The sequence below is a fragment of the Carettochelys insculpta genome, chromosome 6 (assembly GCF_033958435.1).
Source record: "Carettochelys insculpta isolate YL-2023 chromosome 6, ASM3395843v1, whole genome shotgun sequence".
NCBI lineage: Eukaryota > Metazoa > Chordata > Testudines > Carettochelyidae > Carettochelys > Carettochelys insculpta.
This window is the reverse complement of record NC_134142.1, coordinates 61,548,186-61,562,979: the sequence shown is the minus strand read 5'-3', so window position 1 is coordinate 61,562,979 and position 14,794 is coordinate 61,548,186. Positions and strand designations below refer to the sequence as shown.

The 14,794-nt window shown below is 42.2% G+C and overlaps 1 protein-coding gene across 1 annotated transcript in view; it reads left to right on the top strand.

Annotated features, from left to right (window-relative positions):
- The first annotated feature begins 4,978 nt into the window (after nt 1-4,978).
- Nucleotides 4,979-14,794, top strand: part of INO80 (INO80 complex ATPase subunit) — a 134,200-nt gene continuing 124,384 nt past the window's right edge. Inside the window, exon 1 of the mRNA XM_074997009.1 lies at nt 4,979-5,534. The gene's annotated coding sequence lies outside the window, so the exon portion shown is untranslated. The remainder of the gene's footprint in view (nt 5,535-14,794) is intronic.

The following is a 14,794-nucleotide window of genomic DNA, read 5'->3' as shown; positions in this document are numbered from 1 at the left end:
AAGCGCAATTGAAAATCCCACTCTCCATGAGCCTGGCTCGACCCCTCCAGTCCATATGGCCCTAGTTCAGCCCCACTGGCCTACTACTGCCATGCTTAACCCTCCCCAACTGCCTCCCCCAACACCAGGACTTAACTTTCAAAAGGAGCTCTAGGTGCTCCTGCTGCTTCGTTGGCTGCAGAACATGCGTTCCACTGGGAAAAAAGCCGTCCGCAGACTTACGCAAAATTCAAGTTATGTGAGGGTGCGTGAGGACACATCCCTCGTATAACTCATGGGACTACTGTACAAATTAACAGGGCAAATTTTCCAGAGAGAAAAAATAACTCCTACTGACTGATCCACAAGCATGTTAATACTTTCTCAGATGTCTGTTAACTATAGGGTTCATATTTACGTTGTATGTGTGTAGCTCAGATTCCATAGACAGCATGTCCCCTTGAGCCACACATGTAATGTGAAAATGGAGGGCTGCAAACCTTGGCTAGTTTTTCTGTATTTCAGCTGTTTTGGGGCATGAGCATTTGGCATTATTCTATAGAAGCAAACTTTTATAGATATTTCAACATTGCTTCCAAAGGGACAGCAGGTGATATGCTGTCACTGAGATAAATATTGCACAACTGGGGGAGGAGCAGAGCCGTAATCTGAGGCCACTGTTTGCGCATATATTTGTGGGGGAGAGGGAGGGAAATTGATTCTGTTGATATAGTATAATGCTGTTCTTTTCAAGGGTCTGTATTTCAGGAATACTTTGCTTAAATTTAGACCACTAACTCTACTCCACACCCTCATGAGGCTCAGCAAATTTGAAGACAATCTTTAAGCAGAGGGCATCTCAGCTTTCATGGTAGCAAAGCTGACACTGCAGTATAAGCGCTATCAAAAGAAAAAGCAGTCAAGTAGCACTTTAAAGACTAGCAAAATAGTTTACTAGGTGAGCTTTCGTGGGACAGACCCACTTCTTCAGACCACAGCCAGACCAGAACAGACTCAATATTTAAGACACAGAGAACCAAAAACAGTAAGCAAGGAGGACAAATCAGAAAAAGATAATCAAGGTGAGCACATCAGAGAGTGGGGTGGGGGAAGGTCAAGAATTAGATTGAGCCAAGTATGCAGACAAGCCCCTGGCTCAACCTAATTCTTGACCTTCCCCTCGCCCTCCACTCTCTGATTTGCTCACCTTGATTATCTTTTTCTGATTTGTCCTCCTTGCTTACTGTTTTTGGTTCTCTGTGTCTTAAATATTGAGTCTGGTCTGGTCTGGCTATGGTCTGAAGAAGTGGGTCTGTCCCACGAAAGCTCACCTAGTAAACTATTTTGCTAGTCTTTAAAGTGCTACTTGACTGCTTTTTGTTTTGATAGTGTATGGACTATAGACTAGCTCGGCTTCCTGTCTGTTACTACTGCAGTATAAGATGATACATTTTTAAAAATTCACACTTCAAGGTTGTTGGCCTGGTTGCAACAAAGGATCTTTCTATTAATACATCTTGATAGAAGTTTGAGGAAAAGTGGGAGGCATGGTATTTGAAAAGACCTTCCCTTGTTGTTATGGGGGAACCTTTTATAGCCTTATACTCCTAACTGGGGTTAGGTCTCAGGATAGAAAGTGGGGCACAGAGGAATGGGAGGCAATGAACTGTGATGCCCTGGGGACTCTCAGAATAATTCTCCCCTTGATGCAGCGTGTGGTCTCTTATATGCTGGAATATATCATGGGACTGAACTCTGGGCAGGCTGGCACTTAGCACTGCATCTACAACGTTCTTTATCAGGATTTGCTAACCTGCATAACAACCCAGGAAAGTAGTAAATATTTTCACTATTTTGATAACAGGAAAGGTAAAGTGCAGAGAGACCAAGAGGCTTCTTCAAAACTAGACGGAGTCAGGAACTCTTCAGGCATTAGGAGAGGAGAGACACAGTTCTCGAGGCATTTACAAGTGCCTTATAATATCACTTGGCTGTAGCACTCATCACCCATAATTTTTAATGAGATAACATTTACAGAGGAAAGTATCTTTGTTGAAGGTTAGCTCAAACCTCTGGCTTAGGCCTTTCTAAGTTCTAGAACCATATACTAAAGTAAAAGCACCTTGTTACAGAAAAATATATATGCACATTATAGTCACAAATAAAATTAAGTAACAAAGGTTTTTAGGTTTACATAATACTTAGTATAAGATACTGGCTATGTCTACACTAGCCAAAAACTTTGAAATGGCCATGCAAATGGTGATTTGGAAGTTTACTAATGAAGTGCTGAAATACATATTCAGCGCCTCATCAGCATGCGGGCGGCCGCAGCACTTCGAAATTGACATGGCTTGTCCAGACAGGGATCCTTTTTGAAAGGACCCTGCCTACTTTGAAGGCCCCTTATTCCCATCTACTCATGCATGGCCATTTCAAAGTTTTTGGCTAGCGTAGACACAGCCACTTTGTTTAGAATAAATACATTAGAAACCTGTAAGTTCAGTGTCATGTCAATAAACCTACTCTAAAAGCATAAAATGTAGTTTGTGATCCCTCTCCAGTCTTGAGATCATGGCAGACATGATTTCATGGTAAAACTGTAAAATCATGATTACTGCAGCTGTGTTCAGAATATGATGAATGTGGTCTGTACATATTTTAGCATAGCCTGCACTCCTCCTGGCCAAAAATTTGGAATTAACTCTTTAGTAGTCATTTCAAGACATCCTTTGGCTCAGAAGATCATTCCTGAAACAGTCAATCCTTTCTGCAGTAGTTGAGTGGCCCAGGTGTGAGACCTAAGCCTTCCTTTTGGCATAAAGGAAAGACTGAAAAAGGGTACAGAATAGATGGAAAAGGAGTGCAGGCAATATACCGGACATGTGATTAGTTGCAAATAGGATTTCAACAAGATAGTTACGCTGGCTGGTCTGCTTGCTCCTGAAAAGGCACCAAAATATGTGACTGTTGTTGTAAAGAGACCATCCTTGCTTCTGCATAAATCACAAAGGACTTTAGTATCAGAGGGGTAGCCGTGTTAGTCTGGATCTGTAACAGCAACGAAGGGTCCTGTGGCACCTTATAGACTAACAGAAAAGTTTTGAGCATGAGCTTTCGTGAGCACAGACCCACTTCATCAGATGCCCCTAAAGTCCCTAAAGGACTTTAGCTGCAATGTGTTGTACCCCAGGATCCTCGAAAACCATTTGCCACAGAAAGAGGCACAATTTGCATTTTTAGAGAATCTTTAGTTTTTACATTTGTGAAAAAATAAAAACATTAGCTATTAACTGAACTTTACTGAAAGTACTAATGTCATTCAGAACGCACACTCTCCTCCTTTTGTGGCTGATTTTTGACTGTGCTTTAAACGTACATAGCTAAACATATTCCAATAAACTGCTTCTGGTGTATAAAGGTTATTCAATAGTGCTTAGAAATTCATGTTTTAATCCATCTCAAATTTTACTTTGGCCTCCAGACAGAATTACAGCTATGAAAACATGCTGAAAACTTAAAGACAGCCCTAAACATCATTGTCACTACATTTGGCAAGAGTGAATTTCACACTGGTAATGTGCTCTTCTTTATGTGCATCAAGGCTACAATTACATTTGTCATCCTGACAACAGTAAAAATGCTGCATTGTGACTGGATTATTGTATCAATTTTACTTTATTATGATTGATGCATTGGTAGAATTTGAACTAAGTTAAAAATTGGAAATGTATCAATAAAACATTGTTTTCAATACATATATAGTGACTTAAAGATGTTAAAATGGTTATCTGTTAAATGATAGCACATAACTGTTTAAGCCTTTTAACCTACGTCCCAGTGCCCTTTGCCATTGCTGGCCCGTCGCAGCTCTGATGTTCTACTGCCGGGCTCCATTGTGGCCAAGACTGCTTGCAACTGGTTGCCAGCAGACTTAACTGACAAGAGCTGGTAAACTACTAAGCAGACCTGTAAAATTCATGCTTATGGGTTAACATCCCTATAAGCTCCTATCTATCTATCTATATCAATGTGCATCAATACATTTCTAGGCAACTTGGTCACTCAAGGGACTAGTGACAAGATATAAAAATCAAACCTCTGGGTGGTGAGAGTTCACACCCAGCTCTCTTAGTTGTGAATTAAACTACTTAAGGGGGTCTTGGTCTCTTATGCATGAGTGACAGTTCTGAGCCCACATCTCTACTGTCAAAAGTCTGCACTGCAAAACACCCCCAGGAGCATATATACTGGTTGCTTCAGTAGCAGAGGCCAAAGACCAAAAGGGCCTGAAGACTGAGCTGCTTTTCAACATGGTGGTGATCCCTTTGGAATTGACACTCGTGAGAAAATACAAAGTCATTGCTCAATGGCACACATATGTTTATATATTGTCAACACAATGGAGCCCTATATCAGGTTACTGAGTGCTTTAAAATATATTCTCTTCTACTACTACTTCCCGTCCACGGTTGTCACACTAACAACTTGCCCTGGCACTTTGGAGTGCATCTTGCAGCTCCCAGTCCTCCCAGTGCGGTTTATTCAGCAGAGAAATCCCGTGCCCAAGTAAAGCCGTGCGTTAACTCTTGCGCGCGGAAAAGCCCCAGTCTGTGCTCCCCCCTCCCCGGCTACAGGGTGACGCAGGAGAGGAAGGTGCAATTGATCAGCCACTTAATCCCGCTCACGGTTGCTGACCGCCAGATGGGACAGGGCGGCAGCTGGCCTCTTGCAGGTTCCCTTCGGCCGCTTGCTCGTGGCCCTGTCGCAGCAGGAAGGACTGGCAGGTGGCGGCTGCCTGAGCCTGGGGGCACCCTGGGGAGGCCAAGGGGGGTAGGAACGCGCCACAGAAGCCTATCTCGAGGGCTAGCAACACGGCCGCCCTCGCCAACCCTCCTCTCGCTCTGCACGCGGAACCGCCCCCAGGCCAGACACACGCCCCTTCCGCGGGCCAGGCCCCGCCCCCCGAGCCTCCATCGCGAGGGTTTCCTCCTTCCTCACGCGAGATTTGCTGGCTCACTCCGGTCACCTCGGCCGAATCTCTTCGGCAATTTTCGTCATTTCCAGACTCTACCAATAGGCCGCAGGAGCGCATCGATGACCACGGGTCCCGCGCGACATATCTGTGGGAAGCGGCCCCGGGGTGTGGACGCGGGGGCTGTGCGGCAATAGCGGCCATATGCGCGGCGGGGATGGTTGTGGAGTGGGGTTCAGGGTAACGGGTGGATGTGCTGCGCTCGATTGTTCAGGCCTGGCCATGGCGCCTCTCCTCCCCCCCGCCATGGCTCCCCGTGTCCCTGCTCCTCTCCTCTCAGTGAGCGAAAGTGGCCGCCGCCGCCGTCCCAGCGCCCGCAGCCGCCGCCTCCTCCTCCTCAGCTGCAGCGCGGCCGCCATCTTGGCGAGGCAGGAGCTGAGTGGGCCGCGCGGCAGGAGACAGGCAGCGCCAGCCCAGGCAGCGCGGGGCGAGAGGCCGGCTGGAGCGAGCGGGGGAGCCAGCCCAGGAGACACCCCCAGCCCCCCGCCGCTCCCGCGCCGCGGCCGGGCCCACCACCCAGGTGAGCCAAAGCAGCGGCCGGGCAAGGGCGCGCTCGGCCGGGGGCGGAGAGGGCCTAGAAGTGGCGGCAGGGCCCCTCCCGGCCAGGCCGCGGCTTCTCCCCCCTGCTAAGCCGCGGCTGCAGCAGCCGGGTCTCTTCTTAAAGGGGCAGGCCTCTTCCCTCCCTCCCCGGGGACACACCCCAATATCAGCGCAGGGGGAGGGGCCCCCGGGCGTGGATAACTTTGGAGGCGGCTTCGACCCCCTACGGACCCCGGAGGATTCCTCCTCCTCGAGCGGGGGAGGGGTGTGTGCCTTGGGCCGGGGCCATGTGTCCGGGCTGTACCTGTGAAACACGTGCCCGGGCGCTGCGCGACGCCGGTGTGAGGTGCAGCCACTCCTGCCGCGCACCAGCGCAACTGTGTGTCGTGGGGCTGGGGAGCGGCCAGCTCGGCGGGTTGTGTTGGCAGCTGGTGCGCACGGCTGACAATAGTGCGTGCTGGTGCCCAGGGCAGGGAGTCAGCGTGCGTGGCACACCTTTACCTAGTACATATCGCCGCTGATGTCCCATGAAAGTGGTGATCAGAGCTATATGTGCTAATGGCACTTCTAGCACCGACCTTGCAATAGTGTTGCTCAGAGGCAAGGATTAGGGTTTCTTTCATACCTGTACTATGCTGTGTATTTAAGTAATAATATTATAGTGTGTAGGAATACTTATGAGCTAGGACTTGTGTCCTAGTCTATACCTGTAGTATATCCTGTCAGCAAGTGCAACAGAAAATTCCAGTGTGCCACAAGCTAATGCTGCTTTATATACACAATTGTGTTTGCAGGAAGAAAGCAGTTTATTTAAAGGTAGGGTTTGGACTTCTATCATGAGTTTAACACGTTCATAATTTTCCCGGAAATCTTACTATTAGGACAGTAAACGCAAAGAGAGGATTAAACTTTTCTATTTGAATAGTGAACAATAAACAAGTGTCTGTGTTTTAATGTTTATGCAGTCAATGCTTTCATATCGGGCATTCTGTCATCTGGAACTCTCCAATAACTGGCATTTTAACTACAGGTAAATTTTAGTTATGTTTTCTGTAAGTACAGGATAGTGACAGTAAATACAGCAAATACAGTATACGTTTACAGTGTACAATACTGTTGTTGTTGATGAAGTGCTCTGCATACATTTTTATTTGTTCCTTAATATCTACCTTTATTTTCCTTTAGTGTTAGACATTGCTAGGTATACCTCTCTCTTATCCATAATATTTGATATTTGGCAACCTCCCAGTCCTGGGGCTGCTGGATATGAAAGAGTTTACTGTAATTGTGGTTGGTGGTGAAAACATCTCTACTGCTCTTCTTGACTGTAGGGTGTAAATCCATGCCAAACATACACCCCTCCATAGAGACAAGCACAACTATCAGACTAAATATAATCTCTCAGACACCAGCTATGCAATGTTCACTCTGCACCCTTCTCTGCTCTGGCTGCTAATATCTCCCCATTAGACTCTGACAAAGGCTCACATTCCCCTGTCTAATCTGACTTGTTTTTTCCTCTTTTGGTAAGTACTGTTGATACAGGGCCATTTCCACCTTGCTGAATAGACCTTGTCAGCTCTGGTCCTCCCTCTTACTGGGACCCCACTCTTTAAATACTGCTCTGAATGCCCCCCCGCCTCCACTCATGCATCTGATGAAGCAGGTCTTTGCCCACAAAAGCTTATGCTCCAAAATATCTGTTAGTCTATAAGATGCCACAAGACTTCTTGTTGTTCTCGAAGCTACAGACTAACACGGCTGCCTCTCTGATACTTGTCACCCTGCACAGTGTCACTACTTTCAATTTCTGTTAGTCATGGGCAGCAAGGGGGAGCTGTAACTGTCCTTATGCCATCACAGCTGCAAATTTTATTTGTACATTTAATGTGTCTTCAAGTAATCTTTCATTTATCATTTGAATGTCAAATTTCAGTACTTATTCATTTTAAATCTTAGACACTAATTTCGGTGCTTTGGCAAGACATGTATATTGAAATGTATATGTACCTTTTATTTTACTATGTGGCTATTTCAAGTGTCACCAAATCATCAGAGCATTCTTGATTCTGTATCTTGAGCGTTGAGTGCTGAGATATTCATAAAATCATCTTTTACATTGGCTCTCATAGTGTCCTGCACTGGGCAGTGGTTATTATAAATTTGCTGTATAATGCAAATATGTGATGTAGTTATAAAAATTGTAATCATGCAATGAGCTCCAGGTAAATGGATCCCTGCACTTATGCATGTGATGGGCACAGAGACTGGCTTATGAGGTGTGCACTGCATGTATAATTAGAATCTTCCTTGATTAAAAGGTAACATATTAAGGTAAAATAAAATTAAATGTTTTGGACGTTGCAAGAGTACATTACCAAACAATCTCCATATGATTGTATAATCATTCTCAGTAATATACAGTGTTTTCTTTATCTTACTAATGTGATCTTAAATAGTAAATTTTCATCTCAGTTACGCCTTTTTTCCTTTGCATGCAAATGGATGTGTGAATAATGCTATATTACACTAAATCTGTTTTTATGGATATTCTTTTAAAGTTTTATGTTTATATTCCTTTCATTTGAACAACATTATAATATTGTTTAAACATTTCTGTTGCGTGGCTGTACATGCACCCTAATTACATGTTTTTTTGTAACTTTAGCTGATGCAGTATTAAATTCTTGATGTGCTAATACAGGAGCGCACAAAATAATGGTGGACAACATAGAGACACAACAAAGTCACTGGCTGCAGTTTTGGCAGTTAAAATATAATCGTGATAGTTGAATCGTGATTATTTGGAAGTGTCTTGTAAATAAAATAAAATGTAAATATTAATATCACAAATGTTACATGTTTTTATTAACATGTATAATGTAAAAAACTAATAGTTCTCATACTTTTTAATAGCAAAGTAGTGGTAAATATTAATGAATTCTTGTTTATTTTAAAAGGTTCTTGAAAGGGACTTGTTCAGTACTTCTCTCTTCCATGTTCAGATCAGTATTCAATGAAAAACCAAGAAATGGACTACAGTGTAGCTTTTTCTGAAGGTTTTCTTTAACTCACTTCTTGCCAGTCTGTTTCCTATGTCTCACTTATGTCTGCAAGTTAATGTTTTAACACTGTCAAGCGATTGGTGGAGCAAGTTCTTACTCTCTTGGTTATAATGGATTATCTAAATTTTAGATCCAGTATACAGCCTGGCTAGTCTGTGTGCTGGAAGTCTCCTTAAGAACTGGCAGAAGAAAGATCTTCTCTCCTGTAATGTTCCAAAGCCAATATTCAATCCTTGGGTTGGAAAAACACTCCATGCCTTGATTATCACTGTGTGGCAAGTGCGCATGAAGCCGCTGTAGATAGGCGTTCCAAGCGGCACAGAATGTGTGTCAGCCTTTGTACGTGGGCTCCAGAATTGAGGTCCCTTCCTCTCTAGAGCTGGATTTACTGCCAATTGAACAGGTTTACAGTCAGTCACGTTGCGTGATTTCTCCAAGTCACTTTTCCAGTCTGTAGTTCACACTATTGAAGGAGGCAGCTGTGAGAAGTAGTGTTGGAATTCTGTTAAGTGGCTATGTTCATACATAGAAAAGTTTTCTTTGCTTGTATATGTTTGCAGTAAAACTGTCATAGTGTTTGTTATTACTCTTTTTTTATTATCAGTGGTATTCCAAACCTAATTGGATTGTTTGTATGCAATAATAACGAACTGGTTGTGTACCTGGGTGATAGATATTAACTAATCAAACTACAGCTGTAAAATAGATGCTACATCCAAAATAGCTAACAGAATTTAATTGAGCTTCATCTCACTTAATTTGCTTCTTGCAAAAAATAATGTAGCAAAAGGAAATGTACTGTAAGAAGATAATATAAATTTAGCTACGAGGAACATGAGTCTGAGAAGGCAAAGAAACCACCTCTTTTTTTAAAATCCCAAACCCAGCAAGGGGTGCAGATTTTTTTCAGATGTGTTTACACAGGTAGTCAAATTAATTGATATTAATTCAGGCTCCACATTAATGGCAACTGAAATGTATAGGTTAATAAGATTAAATTTTCTTTATCTCCCTGTTGGTTTTTTCTAATAAATATGCATGCTGTTTACCCAGAAGTTATACTGAGAAATATTTCCCCAGGAAAAAGAATAACTGTAACTACATGTAGTTTACTAAGGCCCAGTATACATTATTTAGGAAGTATTCTTATGGGAATTTTAATTATAATTAAAATTAATTATTTTAATAATTATAATAAATAAATAAATAATAAATAAATAATAAAAATAATAAAACATTAATAATTCTGTACATATTTTAAAATTCTGCATATTTTGTCAGAATAACACAATGTATTCTCTGCACTAGATATTTTGCAGGTATAAACACACCCTAAAAATATTGCATTGTTAATCACCGTGTTTTACACCAACAAAAATTTCTAGTGTGGACTTGGCCATGAGACTTGGTGTGGGTCTGCTTTTAAATTGGATGATTACATTGGGAACATTGCTGCTGTTGAAGCTGTTTCTTGCACCATTGTGCTGTAATGTTTTGTATGTCACAATGGAGAATTTTGTGCCCCTGGGGACATGACAGGACTTTATCTCTGAGAGTGGAGGGAAGTACAATTTGTCTGGTGTTCTTTGGTGGTTGGACATTCTTGTAAGGGTTCTTAGAATACAAAACATGAAGGAGTTGTATTAGGGAAAAAATTGTGAAAGAACTGTAGTGGCCTAATAGGTTATGTTTTTATTCTGGGTTTCATTCATAGACCTTATCTATGAATGGTTTAGTTACGTACCTATGTCACTTAGTAACAGAGAGAGAGCCGTGTTAGTCTATATTCTATCAACACTATGTCAGTTTGGTATGACTCATGACTTAAAAAAAATTATATTGGGAAAAACCCCAATGTGGCTAGAGTTATACTGGTATAAAGATACATTATAATGAATGTAAGAATAACCATAGTGAGTCAGACCAATGATCCATCTAGCCTAGTGTCCTGTTTTGATTGTGCCAAGTGCTTCAGAGCAAATGAAAAAACAGGTAATTATTAAGTGATCTGTTCCTTTTCACACAGCTTCTGGCCAGCAGAGGCTAGGGGCATCATCCCTGGTAAATAGCCATGGATAAACATGGCATTCATGAACATATCTTTCAACCCTGTTTTGTCCTGGTCTTCCCAACATCCTCCGGTAGAGAGTTCCACAAGTTGACTCTGTGCTTTGTGAAGAAATTTTGTTTTTAAACATGCTGCCTATTAATTTCATTTGCTGACCTGTAGTTCTTGTATCATGAAGAGTAAATAACATTTCCTACTGCTGGCATAGTTGTTTTTTCTCTTCTTGGCTGGGAATAACGTTGCCCACCATTTAGGGGAATATATCATTTTCACTGTACAGTATAATTTAAGTTATAAAATTTACTACAGGTTGAACCTCCAGTCAGGAACTCTGGTCTGGCAACATTTGTGGTCTGGAATGATTTTTAGGTAGCGGGATATCCATTTATCATGTTTGTGGCCAAGTTTCCCACGGTCCCATAAAATTTGTTTATACCCATCAGTCCTGGCTCTCAGTGTTGTTATTTAGCTGTAATTCTGAGAGCCCAGTAAGCAGTGGAAGTGTGGATAATGCTGCTAGACAAACCTCTTGTGGTTCAGCAAATCTCTGGTTCAGCACCTGTCGGGTCCTGAGGGTGCCAGACTAGAGAGGTTCAGTATGTATTGTAGATGGGGACTTAAAACTGCTGCCTGCCTCTCTCCCTCCTTCCCTGAGGCCAGCAGGGCTGTGGAAACAGTTCAGAGATGGCTTATTGGAGGAGTGCCTTTTTTGTCACTAGTAGCATGACATGATTCAAACCATATTTTAATCACTTTAAAAACTGATTTGAAACAAATGGAAGTTTTGTAAAGCTAAAATTAAAATATGTGGTATTATGACTGAAGATTTCAGTTAATCATGAACTAAGTCAGTAATTTTTTTGTGTGTGTTTTTAATGACACAGCTGGTGGGGCTCCTATTTGAGTTCTACAAAACCATTAGGCAAAAAAATAAAATATTGAAAATGGAGGCCCTACTCCTGCCAACCCTTAAGTAGATATGTAATTTTACTTGCATGACTGGTACCGCTGATTTCAGTGGAACTACTGTTGCTCAAAACTCATATGTACATAAGCGTTTGCATTCTAGGGGTACAACTATATTTTTATTCAGTTTTTTAATGGCATGAAATCTTTATCACTTGGAAGTAACATTGATTCCTTAAGTTATAGGTTCAATATATGAGCAAAGTTATTGTGACCTTTTTTGAAACACAGGTCAAAACTGCCAAACTGGATGCCTAAGACTCCAAATTTAGGCATGTAAGGGGGGATATTTAAGAGTATTTGTTAGTGATATTAATGATTAGCTGGTAGGGCCTGGAGTAGCTCCCCACCCGCAGTGGGTTGCTCTAGTCCTGTGTGGCTACTATGGGCAGAGACAATCCAGCCCAGACAGAGCGGTTCCTATCTGCAGCAGCTGGACTGGTGGGGGCACTGGAGAGGTTGCTGCAGCTTGGCTGGGCTGGAGTGCCCGGGAACTGGGGCTACTCTGGCGATGTTGGAGTGCCCCCCACCTATGCTAGCACCACAAGGAGGGAAGCTCTAATTGGGTTGGAGCAGCTCAGGTCTCTGGCGCACCATGAGAGCTGAGGCAGCCTGCCCAGTGGCTCCTCCCTTTAACTGGTTACCTGGTTATACTTATTGTTTAACTGGTTAACCAATGAAATTGGATTTTACATCCCTAATTTAAGTGACCTAAGAGCAGACATCCCCTTGACTTCAAACTGCCAATACTTATGGAGCACTTGAACTTTCTTGAGAGGCAGAAGTATGTCAGAAGGTGATGTATGTTGCAAATGTACCACAAGCTGTTTGCTTTCAGCTTTGTGTTCGCATTTGTGTACTTGCAATAAGTAGGGATGTAAAATCCCATTTAATTGGTTAACTGCTTAAATGCTAGGTTTAACAAGAAAACTGATTAAATAGGTGTGGTGGGGTGGGGTGGGTGGAGAGTCCACAGATGGGCTGTTTCAACTGAAGCACGTCGAGGTTGCTTCGGCCCAGTTGGAGCGTTCCTGTTTGCAGGGCTGCCACAGGCAGGGGTGCTTTGTCCTGGCTGGAGCAGCCCTCATCTGTTGTGGTCCCAGATGTGCCACAGGGTGAGCGCGCTCCATCTGGGCCAGAGAAGGCCCAGTACTGGTGGGCTGTGGGCAGGGGCATTCCAACCTAGCCGGAGCAGCCCTTCTGACCCAACTGGGCTGGAGAAGCCTCCCCTCCCTGCCCCTTCCAAATCGTCCCTTCCCTCCACATCCCCTGGAGACAGGGCTTCTCTGGCCCAGCTGGAGTGCCCCTGCTGGTGGTGGACCTTAAGGGCTGGAGCAACCCCATGCCCGAGGTTGCTTCAGCATATACCTGTTAAAGAGTTAACTGGCTGAACTCTAATATCCCTATCAGTAAGGATGATAGTGAGGCCCAGGACTTGTTTTCAGCACAGCTAAATATTTTAACTGTGAGATTTTTTTAGTAGAAAAGCCCACTGCAAAATCAGAAATTCTACTAAGACTTAGAGCTTGCCGCATATTCAAATATTCTGGACAATAGAGAGGTATACGTAGCAATGCATAACACTAAAGAAATACAAGATTAGATATTAAGAAACAAAAAATGTATGCAAAGTACTTTATTTACCAACAGCAGTATTGTACACTGTAATCTTGTACTGTGTTTGCTCTATTTATTTATATTTACTTTCACTATATTATACTTAAGGAAGCCATAAGTAAAATTTACTTATGGTTAAAATATCAGTTATTTAAGCATTCTGGATGGCAGAATGCCAGATGTGTAAGAGTTTACTGTATATTCTGTTCCTTTTAAAAATAATTTTTAGCCTACCCTACTCAGTAATGATCTTTCCAGATGATTAGAAAATATTACTGATAATTTCCAAAGTAAACCTAGTCTTTTGCCATGGGGGTTAGTGGGTTACCACAGTGTTTGTGGCCTCAGTATTAAATGCAAAGGAAGCGAAAACAACAGTCTTTTGGGCTTCACCTAAGATGTGGTTCTAAGGCCTGGGGAGAAAAAAGGTGATCCAAGGACCGTGAAGAAAGATCTTCTGTTGGGACCAGACATACGTAAAAATCCTCTTTATTATTGCAGTGAAACATAATTTTTAAATTGGGTACATACCATATATAGGGCTTCTGGTTTAAATGAACTTTTATTGTAAAAGCATGTTGAAATCAAAGTCAGCAATAGCCAGCAAATATTTGTTTAAACTGGAAAACCCAGTGTTTTAAAGCTGATCTTTCTCTGTGCTTCTGTAAGGTAATATGTTGTTCAGTGGAAATAATTGCCGATACCTTGCAAGCACTTAATGTAAAACATAACTAGTTGCTTTCAGAACACATCCTTGGAGAATTCTCCTCTACTGCTGTTTGTTGAGTGACAAGACATTGTAATAGACATATCTTTTTTAAAAAGTAAATCACTCCCCTACCTACATTGTTTAACTGAATAGTGATCTAAAAGCAATAGGTATAGGCAAGATAGTTAAAAAATTAGCTTAAACCTCAGTTACTTCTCAAAGTATGTTTTGATGAGGGTTAATCAACATTGCTGCTACCCAACTTTTGAAGGTGGTTAGAACTCTAAACCGATTGGCACGGCTTTACTTTTGCCTTTAATAATTTAAAAGGTCATGTGATAGTTAAGTAATTATTCTCTGAACTCTGGGTTGAATCTTCATTTCAAATACCAATGCACTTCAGCCAGGAAAACCACCAAAACAACTTCCTTGTACCATCATTGAATAGTTTAAGAATGAAGACAGAGAACTCGCTAAATTTGATATTAAAATATACTTAATAGTTGCAAGAAATAAGTAACTCAGAATTTTACCACAAATGTGACTTTCCAAAAATCAAAGCGTTTCTCCAGTACTTTTATACCAACTAACTGAAGGTATAAATGGATTTTACAATATCTGACCACAGTGGGGAAAAGAAGAGTATTGTCATCTGGAACAGCACAAAAATAATTGTGGGCTCTGTATGGCTCCTTGGAAATAGTGACCTCCTTACTGGTGTGGATGAGACTGAAACCATTTAAAAAAATTGAAAAGTATTAATATCTTACCTCTCCTGGAAGAAGTGGAAGACTCTAATCAAACACGCATTCTTC